Source organism: Sphaeramia orbicularis, chromosome 3, assembly GCF_902148855.1.
Source record: "Sphaeramia orbicularis chromosome 3, fSphaOr1.1, whole genome shotgun sequence".
Classification (NCBI taxonomy): domain Eukaryota; kingdom Metazoa; phylum Chordata; class Actinopteri; order Kurtiformes; family Apogonidae; genus Sphaeramia; species Sphaeramia orbicularis.
In genome coordinates this window covers 61,503,161-61,514,004 of record NC_043959.1, presented here as the reverse complement: position 1 = coordinate 61,514,004, position 10,844 = coordinate 61,503,161, and the positions used below count along the sequence as shown (strand labels likewise).

The 10,844-nt window shown below is 40.7% G+C and overlaps 1 long non-coding RNA gene across 1 annotated transcript; it reads right to left on the bottom strand.

The window, feature by feature from the left end:
- Window positions 1–686: 686 nt before the first annotated feature.
- Window positions 687–5,739, bottom strand: LOC115438689 (uncharacterized). The gene is made up of 3 exons (XR_003938131.1): window positions 5,728–5,739; window positions 4,610–4,614; window positions 687–761 (listed from the first exon to the last, which is right to left on the bottom strand). It is a non-coding gene; the product is annotated as an uncharacterized LOC115438689 (long non-coding RNA).
- Window positions 5,740–10,844: the final 5,105 nt, after the last annotated feature.

The window sequence follows — 10,844 nt, the reverse complement described above, 5'->3', positions numbered from 1 at the left end:
GAAAGAATAGTTTTCTAAATGTTAATATTTTCACAGTGTAATGTTATTTTTTTCACTTACATTTTTTCCACATAATTTTTCACAGTAAATTAGTCATTGTCATTCTTTCTGGTTTATTGTGTTGTTCTTCTGACTGTAGATCACATTGGTCTGGATGTGGAACCTGAACCAAAAGGTTTTGTTCAGCCTGGACTGTTCAGGTTCATTTATGCACTTTCATCCTGCAGGGCCACAATGGAACCTTTGACGGGCCAGATTTGGGCCCCGGGCCGCATGTTTGACACCTGTGTTCTAAACTCAGGATTTTCTCAGGTCTCTTCTGAGCCTCTCTTCTGGTCTTCTACAGTAGCAGTAGTGCACAATACTCGCTAAAATTGAGTTAGCTAATTGAAAACTAATGAACTGACATTAATTTTAGACGAAGGAAAGGAATATAAATTCTCACTTTGTGCAGTAATCTCAACCCGGCTTTTCTGCCTCTGTCCATAATGGTATGAATTCTATAACCTAAATGTCCTCTAAAATTAACGTTTATTTGCAACATTGTATAGCAAACTATTACATGATCAAAAACAAATTAATTTTAGCAAAAAAAAAGTCTCCAGTTTGAATGTCTGGGGTCGCCAGAAATGTGTGATGTTAAAATTGGGTCACGAGCCAAATAATGTTGGGAACCACTGGTGTAAACAGTTACCTATTCGATCCGATAATGTGTCCTCTTAGACTGGTGTCTGCTGACCAGTCCATCACAGCCCCGGTAACTGGACCATTCTGAGTGACGGAGCAGGGACTTAAACTCACACGTACTTGACAACAGACTATGATGAAAGTTACCTGATGGAACCGCTACGATTATATGTGATCTTTGAAATAGCTAGCAATGAAAATTCACCACAGGTACCCTTTAAAAAGCTGTGAAAGACGCTCATATGAAAATGAGCTCCTGATTTAATATACTTTTTTCACAAGCCTTTGGGACATATTAATATAAAGGTGAATTAATGGGAAATCACTTCTGTGTATTTTTAGATGCATTCATTTGTTCCAGTAGAGAATCCCTGTCTTTTATTCTCACCATTTTCTCACTAATTAAATCCTTAGCGACGACAAGTAGCTCATGGAGCCACTTAAACCCACCTCAGGGCTTCAAACAAATGTAACTGTCCATGGCATAGGAATATTTTGTGTAGTACAATACAGTGTATTTTTTTTTTTTTTTTTTAATTTCCTTGCACTATCCTACAGCCAAGTCTCATTAAAAGAACTGAAGGTGATTCTCTGGCTATTCTTATTTCCTCTGTTCACATGAACAATAAAAGCTCACAGCTCACAGTACAGCCTATGACTGAGCTGATCGTGGATTCTTAAAAAAGGCCAAAATCATTAATGTCTGGTTGTACTGAAGCTGCAGAGACACTGTTAGAATGTTTGACTTTGAGCTATGAACCCTTTTCTTTACACGTTCTCACAGTCTAATACATTTTACAACCAACTGCGACTTTTGTTATTTGCAAAATCATCTCACAAACTCACAAACTCTTTATATGTAAATGGGGCAGAATTCATACAGGATCATAAATTGCTTATTTCTCACCACAATAATATCTATTTGCAACATCTAAAAGCAATTTTCCTGCTCATTTTTAGATCTCATCACATTTACTTTGAGGCTTGTCTCTATCACAACAACAGTCCGTTTTCTCATCTGTGCGTCTGAAAAATGTAATTTTTACTGTGTGAACATCCAGGCAGACGTATGTGTACGTGTGAAACCCTGGGACAAACACACAGTGTTTTACAGGGTCATCATGAAATGGGACTGTGAAGGAATGGACACCATGTCAGCTATAATATCACAGATTGATATATACACTTTATATTGTATTATAGTTCATTCTTTACACCACTTATTCAATTTTTTTTTTTTTTACCTCTTTTTAAAAAATGCATGGTATTTAATAACAAGGTGAGAGAGAAACAATATCTGAATTCTTTGTATGTTCTGTGCATCTATAGTGAACTGACCAAAAAAAAAATTTATTTTGAATCTGAATTCTATAGTGTATATTGTATATTTTGTAACATTGTCACTCACACATATTATTATTATTATTATTATTATTATTATTATTATTATTATTATAGTGGATATATTATAGTCAATAACTTGCACTTGTTTTTCATAGTTTGTCCTGTAAATTACTGTATGTTGTAACTGTGTGTTGTATTTCATGCTGCCTCGTGGCCAGGACTCCCTTGGAAAAGAGGTTCTTAATCTCAATGGGATGTTTTTTTCCTGGTTAAATAAATAAAATAAAAATAGTATTATACTGGATCTGCTGAAACCATCTTGTCTTTCTAATATAATTCATATAATTATGCTGAAGTGCATCATGGAGACACCGTTTCTAAGAATCCATGGTCTAGACCAGGGCTGTCGAACTCACTTTGGTTCAGTTCCATATTCAGCCCAATTTGATCTGCAGTGGGCCAGACCAGTAAAATAATGACTTAATAACCTATAAATAATGACAAATCCAAGTTTTACTTTTTTGATATAGTACAAAAAACCCCAATTAAATTATGAAAATATTTATATTTTACAAAAAAGATGTGAATAACCTGAAAAAACTGAAATTTCATTTGAAAAATTAGTGCAATTTGAACACTATTCTGCCTGGACTTCTTATTTCTACATGTGCATTTCCACACAGTGTTCCATAAACATTTGGGAACAGGCAGAATATTGTTCAAACTGCACAGTTCAGGTTGTTCATCTGTGTTTTTATTTATGGATTTATTTGCATTTTATTGTGAAAGAATAGTTTTGTAAATGTAAATATTTTCACAGTGTAATGTTTTGTTTTGTTTTGTTTTTTTCACTTAAATGTTTTCCACATAATTTTTCACAAAGAAAATTTGTTGTTGTCATTCTTTCTGGTTTATTGTGTTGTTCTTTTGACTGTAGATCCCATTGGTCTGGATGTGGAACCTGAACCTAAAGCATTTGTTCAACCTGGACTGTTCAGGTTCATTTATGCACTTTCATCCTGCAGGGCCGCAATGGAACCTTTGGCGGGCCAGATTTGGGCCCCGGGACGCATGTTTGACACCTGTGCTCTGGATCTGTCTTTTCCAATTCCCTACATGTATTTTCTGACATGTAAAACGTCACAATGTCAACGCTGGTATTTTATCACAACCAGCCAATTATGTCAGTTTTGGTTAGTTTGTCTGTTCTGTTTCTGACATACATTGTTAGTGAATAAATACATTAGGAGGATCGACACTTCTAACATTCACAAATCATATTAAGAATTAATTGTTGTGGAATTATTACATAGCTTTGTTGAATACTTGATTCTCTTGTTATAATGGTGGTGTTTGACTGTTGCTTTGCTAAACTAACATGTTTTTAATGAAAGCAGTACAGTTATTTTACCTGATATTATGTCACATGGCTGTTTGTTTAGTGAGCAGATATTGAATAAATGACCTAAGTATAATTATCCATGTAATAAAAGGCATAATGATCAGTTCACTGTGCATTAGTTTCACATAATATTTTTAACATTTCGGAGAGATAAGGTTGCCGCATTAAAATAAGACTTGAAAGATTCATCACATCCAAGTTACACTTACTGACCCTTATTGAGTAACACTCAATAACTGTGTCATTTAAAACTCCAGGCTGCATTTTTAAGGGAGTTCCAGGATTATGGTTTGGATCGATAACACTATCAGTCACATGGTGCCGTTCAGCGCCTTAGGACGCAGAAATCCCCTTCGCTGCTCTCCTGACAGTGATGCTAGAAAATGCAAAGAACTCCATCCATTTTGATGGGCTTCCTGTGAAAAACGCACCCTTACGCTCAATGCTAATGATGGGAAAAGAGACCCAGAAATCAATCCAGGAAGTGGTGCCTGGGTAAGTAACTTGACTAAGGAGGTTCTTTCTCTTGCCCACAAAAGAGAAATTGTGAGCAGCGATGTAATCAAACAAGGTCAGTGAAAGGCCATATATTTGTGGAGCAGAATGGAGTCTGTCACAGGTTTACTAATGGGCTCTTGACTCAGCGTGGAAGGGGGAGGGGACTGTGGACAGCAAGACTAATTCCCATCCAACCACAGTCTCTCTGGGAACATAGTTAAGAATCCACGATCAGCTCAGTCATAGGCTGTACTGTGAGCTGTGAGCTTTTATTGTTAATGCAAACAGAGGAAATAAGAATAGGCCGAGAACCACCTTCAGTTCTTTTAATGAGACTTGGCTGTAGGATAGTGCAAGGAAATTATTCTAAAAAATTACACTGTATTGTACTACACAGAACATTCCTGTGCCATGGACAGTTACATTTGTTTGAAGCCCTGAGGTGGGTTTTAGTGGCTCCATGAGCTACTTGTCGTCGCTAAGGATTTAATTAGTGAGAAAATGGTGAGAATAAAAGACAGGGATTCTCTACTGGAACAAATGAATGCATCTAAAAATACACAGAAGTGATTTCCTGTTAATTCACCTGTATATTAATAGTATTTCCCTGTTCTCTCTGTTTCTTTTGGTGTATCCTTTCAGACCAGAGGTGCAGTCCATACTGTCTTTACCACAAACTGGGACTTGTTGGCTTGTAAAAATTAATTTAAACATCAATTCAGTCAATCAACTCCGACAACATATTTTTATTTCTTTCTATTGACTGAAGCTCATGGGGTGAGACTTCATGTCTTTAGCATGGATGGTGTTGATAAAGCAGTGTGTGGAGTGTTTTCTCACTAGGTTTCTAATCAGTGATGGAGTTTGTGAGCTGGAGTAAATGAAAAACAAAAAAAGAATCCTTCGCTTAAATGGGGGACAGATTGCACCTGTCATGAATGCTGACATGCCCCACTTTAGAGAAGCAGACAGGAGTAATGACACTAAATGAAGGTTAATGAAGTAGTCTACCGCTGGGATGAAACAAAGCACTGTTTGATAAAGCCCCGTCCGACTGTGTGCCGCATTGGCACTGTTTTAAATCATGCCAAACAGCATCACAAAGAGATGGGAATCTCATAAGGAACCAGTTCCCAGTAGTTCGATTCCTCGGAATCGTTTGCCTGCCTGCTTAACGATTCTGCCTTTGTTGCACATGCGTGATGATGTCACGCGCACGCTGTGTTGTTTTGGTTCAGAACCTAGCCAACATGGCGTCGAGGCAGAAACGCTCCAAAGTCTGGCTATATTTCACATGAAAAGACGACGCCAGGGACACTAGTAACACTGATAAAGCTTCCATTTCTTCAAAGGGGGAAATCCCTCCAATCTGCTCAAACATTTGTCCACAGCATGGGATTCATTAGCAGGAATGTCACGTATTTGATTTGCTACTTAGCGATGCTTGTGAATCTAGCGGCAGAGCAAACACCAGGGGCCTCATGTACAAAGGCTGTGTACGCCCTTTTCCACGCTCACGTTCAGATGTACCAAGAGTGACATGACTGTGGAAATGTGTGCTCCTCCACTCCAACTCCACAGCTGGTGTACGCATGTTTCTAGTTTTGGAACCTTTGGAGACACAGAGGAGACACTGACATATTTTCACATGCTTCATAATGTGAAAAAGGACATTCCTCCGATCGATGTGCACATCAGAGACACACAGAAGAACAATGAACACACCGACACGACATCCTACTGCCACAGCAGCACATCCACCGCCAGAACCAGACCCAACCAGAACCAGAACCAACCAGACCAACCAGAACCAACCAGAGCCAGAACCTGGACCCATCAATGCCAATCCTGCCATCCAAACAGGATGTGATTTCAACCACATGAAGAGACAAGGACACAGAATTCACTGGTTGATAAATGCATTTAACGTCTGTGGGAACTTTTATTAGTCGGTCCAGGCGCTCGATGCCACTGATTGTCCTCACGATGTCCTCTGGTGACTCGGGTGAGCACAGGTGAGGACGGACATCAGCAGCTGTTGGACCGAAGAAATCCCACAGTCTGTGACAGGCTGGGACTGGGTCTGACCGACTTCTGTCTCATTGTTGCAAAAATAATAATTTGAGTAATTAAACATGAGTCACAGTCTTTGATTTCCTGACATGACCACACATGAACCTTTATCTTGTTTATCTGTGATCAGACTGTTGGATGACCCAGAGAATGAACTAATGTGTGAGTTACACTAATACTAAACCTATATTTACTTGGGGCTGATCCCAGTCACCCCTGTCAGACCAGTGCCACTCACAGTATCGTCCACTCTTTCCTCAAACAGTCTGAGTTCGTCTCTTTTCTTCTTCTGCTTGTTTCGTCCTCCGCTTCGCGTCCACCTTGAAGTCATCATGTGATCCTGCAGAGAGGGGAATCCCAGAGGGAATCCCACCTGCAGACCCGTTTATGCTGATTTGCATATTTACATGTGGGCGTGGAGAGGGAGGAGTCAGGCACTCCAACATATGCGCTCAATTCCAGCTGATTGGATGAATAAAGGAAGTGTGCTTGGATTCAGGCGTACACACAGTTCATCTGGATTTTTTTGTGCGTACAGACTTTTTTGGATTTGAGCACACGCCAGGTTTACGTATGAAATCCATGCAAGTCTTTGTACATCAGGCCCCAGAGCGTTATCCGGGCCCAGTTCTGGTGGGGGCAACAAACATCCTGCCCCCTAAAATAAAAGTTTCCGAAGGTAGGGAAGAGGAAAATGAGGTGCACAACAGCAGGAGACATAGAGGAATTAGTAAAGCGTCTTAAAGCCTCAGTCACAAAGCTTCTTACAAACATACGAACCGGGACATTTGTACGAGTCCTGGAGTTTGTAGACATTCATAGACATTCGTGGAGGGAGCAGTAGTTTCTTACGGCTGCCTTATGAGGTCCGTACGGCTGCCACAAGAGCAACTTGAGGACGCTGTGAGAAAATAACGTGGTTTTGTGTCGTATGAACACAGACAGTTGTCACAGTCTTCGTAACTCGTTCAACTCCGTCTTGACAGTTTGTATTCAACCCCACTAAGAACACCTCGAATGTTGCACTACTGCCGCACTGCACCTTATGTCCACCTTAAGAACGCCGTGCGAATCTCCGTCTGTGCGTTCATTCGTGTGAATGCCTTAAGGGACCCCTAATAACACTGTAATGTGTTCTGGAGATCGACTTGCTGCCACCGCAGGAACATGTGGATCCTGCAAAGGCCTCCTGATCCACGAACGTCGTGCGTTGTTCTTACGTTGTTCATGAGGCATTCGTTAGTGCGCCGTGCGAAAGGGGGTTTCGTACTGCGTTTGTAGAAAATCTTGGACAAGATCGCTCACCTGGCTACGAACTTAAGAATGGTCCACGAACACTCCATGAACACTCCATTCTTATATGGCTGCCTCGAGAAGGTCGTATGAAATGATCCATAAATCGTTCACGCGGTCTGAACCGGACCCGGCGTTATTATTATTTGTGCATACTGAATATGTATGGAAATATGAAAGACGGTTGATGCAAATGTGACACCCATGAATGAGTGATCACATGATGGTTTTGAATGTAAATTATTTTGGGTTAAATGTCATTTAAACATCCCAAAATGTGCAGTTTGTATGGTATATATGTGCGCGTATTACTATATTGCAATAATTTAGTTTGACCACAAGGGGGCAGCAGTCTTACAGTGGGACAGCCAGGTCGCAGTCGCAGCTGGAGCTCATCTTCAAAACAAGTGAAGTGAGCGAAGGAAGCACTTGGCCTGTTGACTGTCTCATTATCTTTTCTGTTCTTTACAGGTTAGTAATAGATAAAACTTTTCCAAACTCTGTCAAACACTTGTTAGTACAGCGCACATGTAGGTGGCATGTTACTTTGAATCTGTGACTGTTTTCTTTGTCTTACACGACGTGCTAAGTGTCTAAGTTTGCTGGCCTATGATCGTTTATGCTAGCCAGTTAGCTTAACGTTCGGTGAATAGTTTAGGCCAGGGGTGTCAAACATGCATCCCGGGGGCCAAATGCGTCCCACCAAAGTGTCCAGTTCAGCCCCTGGGATGTTTTTGCCAAGTGCAAAAATTCCAGTCTTGAATTGAATTAAGCAAAAAAAAATTTAGCTTGAATTAAGGAAAAAATATTCAATTAAGCCAAAAAAAAATCTCAAATTTAGCAAAAAATCTTCAATTAAGCTCAAACAAACAAAAAAATATTCAATTAAATAAAAAAAAAAAAAATCTTGAGTTAAGCCAAAAAAAAAAAAATCTTCATTTCAGTAAAAAAATCTTCAATTAAGCCAAAAAAACCCACTCAAATTTAGCAAAAAATCTTGAATTAAGCCACAAAAAAAAAAAAAAAAATCTTCAATTAAGTAAAAAAAAATCTTGAATTAAGCCAAAAAAAATCTAGAATTAACAACTTAATTTTTTTTTCTTTGTTTTAGTGCAAAAAATACCATTAAATTATGAAAATATTTCCATTTCCAAACTCTCCTATAACACTAAAATGTGACTAACCTGAACAAATGTGCCAACCTGAAATGTCTGTATTAAATTCAGTCCAGTTTGAACTCTTTTCTTCCTGTTCCTCAGTGTTTAGTGTCTTTGTAGATCTGATCCAGAATGCACATGGACTAATGAGAAGTGGAGGAAGAAGACTGAGAAAACTGCACTGATTTTTCTTAATAAATTTCTTTTTTTTTTCAGGTTATTCACAAAATTTCTGTTTGGATAGTTTATAAAAGTAAGTATTTTCATAATTAAAAACTTTTTTTACACTAAAACAAAGACAAAAATTTGTAGTTGTCATAATTTCTAGGTTCTTCTGTTCTTATTTTTCTGGTCCGGCCCACTGCAGATCAAATTGAGCTGAATATGGAACTGAACTAACATGAGTTTGACAGCCTGGTTTAGGGGCCATAAATACATGTGATATTTTGAAGGTTTTCTATTTCACGTTAACTAGTACGGCTCCGTGACAACCCAGAATGTTTCCAGTAATGATATATGTGATGCAGTGTTTTGTGGAAATGTTATTAATGTTAGTGTGTTCTTAAATGTTAATTTTCGCTAGTTTTGCCATAGATTCTATTTGGTTCTTTGTTCTTTTGCTGCGCACCGTGCTTAACATGGAAAAGCCCTGGAACCAGCAGATCTGGACAAGAAATAGGATGATCTAGTATAGCATTATATGGCATGAGTTTATCACAGCTAGCAGCTTCAAGCCAGTTAGAAGAAGGTATTGTACCTTTATTGTTTTCATGGTTGTTGAAACATGGAGTGTAGTAAATGATTCTGATTGAGTTAGGAAGATGTTGTGAACTGAAAAATGTCAATTAGAAAAGGTTGATTCAGGAAATGTGAACATAAATAAGAACAAAATGTTGACAATGAATTACATGACATATGTAGAACAATAAAGAACAAGAGAAGCGAGTGAAAGAAACCCTTGGCCTGTTGTGTGTCTCATTATCTTTTCTGTTCTTTACAAAACAACCACATGAATCTGTACACAGGCCTCATGCCCAGGGTGTGGAGCACAAACACACCCGTTTGTACTCTTTTATTCCCTCACTCAATGAGAATCAATAAAATAATTGATGTAGAATTGGACTGATAAGAAAAATCCATAATGGAATCAGAATCCTTAAATTCGTATCAGTGCCCATCCCTAATCCCATATTCCATGAGATCAAACTCCTGTCTTTGTCAAAGGGAGTTGAAGTGGCTCAGATGAGGGCAGTACAGCGGCGTCAGTGTCCCTGTTCAGAGAGAAACCATCCTCCATCCTCCACTCCATCCACCTCCTGCTGTGTTGGAGCAGGGAATAAGAAATAGCACATCCCTCCCTTTGCAGCAAAACATAATTGGATTTGCAATTCAGTTACAAGAATGTAATCTGTGGGAGACAGGCAGACAGATCCACAGGCAGATAAGGCTGACAGGCATTTGTTTGGACCTGAACGTACGTCAATACAAACCCACATTTGTTCCCTCTGTTCCTCAGATCTTTAATCAAAGGTTACAGCACAGGTGTCAAACATGAGGCCTGTGGGCCAAATCCGCCCCACTAAAGGGTCCAGTTCGGCCCACTAAAGGGTCCAGTCCGGCCCTCTAAAGGGTCCAGTCCACCCCACTAAAGGGTCCAGTCCACCCCACTAAAGGGTCCAGTCCACCCCACTAAAGGGTCCAGTTCGGCCCACTAAAGGGTCCAGTCCGGCCCACTAAAGGGTCCAATCCGGCCCTCTAAAGGGTCCAGTTCGGCCCACTAAAGGGTCCAGTCCGGCCCACTAAAGGGTCCAATCCGGCCCACTAAAGGGTCCAGTTCGGCCCTCTAAAGGGTCCAGTCCACCCCACTAAAGGGTCCAGTCCACCCCTCTAAAGGGTCCAATCCGGCCCTCTAAAGGGTCCAGTCCGGCCCTCTAAAGGGTCCAGTCCGGCCCACTAAAGGGTCCAGTCCACCCCACTAAAGGGTCCAGTCCACCCCACTAAAGGGTCCAGTCCGGCCCTCTAAAGGGTCCAGTTCGGCCCTCTAAAGGGTCCAGTCCGGCCCACTAAAGGGTCCAGTCCACCCCACTAAAGGGTCCAGTCCACCCCACTAAAGGGTCCAGTCCGGCCCTCTAAAGGGTCCAGTTCGGCCCTCTAAAGGGTCCAGTCCGGCCCACTAAAGGGTCCAGTCCACCCCACTAAAGGGTCCAGTCCACCCCACTAAAGGGTCCAGTCCGGCCCTCTAAAGGGTCCAGTTCGGCCCTCTAAAGGGTCCAGTCCACCCCACTAAAGGGTCCAGTCCACCCCACTAAAGGGTCCAGTTCGGCCCTCTAAAGGGTCCAGTCCACCCCACTAAAGGGTCCAGTTCGGCCCACTAAAGGGTCCAGTCCACC